At 49.7% G+C, this 1,253-nt stretch overlaps 1 protein-coding gene across 1 annotated transcript in view; it reads right to left on the bottom strand.

Moving 5' to 3' along the window:
- myt1la (myelin transcription factor 1-like, a) overlaps nucleotides 1-1,253 on the bottom strand; it is a 19,993-nt gene that overhangs the window by 13,982 nt on the left and 4,758 nt on the right. The window lies entirely within an intron of this gene.

The raw sequence follows: 1,253 nt of genomic DNA, 5'->3' as shown, positions 1-1,253 counted from the left end.
TGGTGCATATTTCCCACCCTGAGGGAGAAAAATCCCCCCCCCCCCCCCCCCCCCGACCCACACCCCTGCGAATTGAAATACTATTGAGTATCTGATAATGAAATGTATATTTTTATCTGTACAAATCACTGTATGAGTTGCTGCCACCTAGTGACTGGAGGTTTGTTGTCATTCAAGCGTTACAGCAGTGGTACACTGATGCTCGCCCTAGCACCTCACCGCGCCCCCCCATGGGGCCCGCCCCACTATTTGAGAAGTCCTGGTTAACATTCAGCTGTTCTAGCTTTTATAAATCATTTGATGATTTGTTTTTAACTTTCTTGTTTGTCTTTTCCGGCCACTAGGGTACACGAGGCCGTGTTTATAGTCCCGGTCCCAAACCCAGATCAATGGTCAGGGTTGGTCAGGAAGGGCATCCGCCGTAAAACCTTTAGCTAAATCAAATATGCAGATCAATAAAACCATTTCCAGGACCGGATCGGTCGAGGCCCGGGTTAACAACGACCGCCAACAGAGCCGGTGGTCAGAGACAGAGAAGAAGAGGAGGGACAGTGGACACATTGGTAGAAGAATGTTAGAGATGGAGCTACCAGGTAGGAGAAAGAGAGGAAGGTCAAAGAGGAGATATATGGATGCAGTGAGGGAGGACATGCAGATAGTTGGAGTCAGAGTAGGAGATGGAAAACAATCATTCACTGTAGCAACTCCTGAAAAAAGAGGGACAAAGCCAAAAGAAAAAGAAGAAGTTTGTCTTTGTTCTGCTGCGTCACCTGGTCCTCCCTGGTCCTCCCTGGTCCTCCCTGGTCAGGGACAGGACCAGGTGAAGGTGGCAGAGTCACCTGGACCCAGGACTTAGAACTGATTGGTTTGAATAAAGAGGAAGAGCAGAGAGTCTGAAGCTGCTCCTCCTCCTCCTCCTCCTCCTAATTATGATCCAGTATTTACCTCCACACACACACACAGACACACACACAGACACACACACAGACACACACACACACAGCCTGGAGCTGTGCCTCGGCTCCGTCTCTCTGCTCAGCCTGGATGTTGATTTTTGGGGACACAGACAGGGAACGAGAGCAGAGAAATTGGAAAAAAAAAATAAAACCAGGAGGGAGGCGTGTGAGGTGCTCTGATTCAGGAGCCATAAATATCCTCAGGAGGAGAAGCCGAGGCGGAGCACATGTGACACGTCCACCGAGACGAGGAGGCTCAGAGTTAATAACTCAGCAGCGCTCCTCCACCGATTATTC

The sequence above is a fragment of the Cynoglossus semilaevis genome, chromosome 7 (genome assembly GCF_000523025.1).
Source record: "Cynoglossus semilaevis isolate Cse_v1.0 chromosome 7, Cse_v1.0, whole genome shotgun sequence".
NCBI classification, from domain to species: Eukaryota; Metazoa; Chordata; class Actinopteri; order Pleuronectiformes; family Cynoglossidae; genus Cynoglossus; species Cynoglossus semilaevis.
The sequence above is the reverse complement of the archived record's forward strand: the minus strand, read 5'-3'. Positions and strand labels throughout refer to the sequence as shown.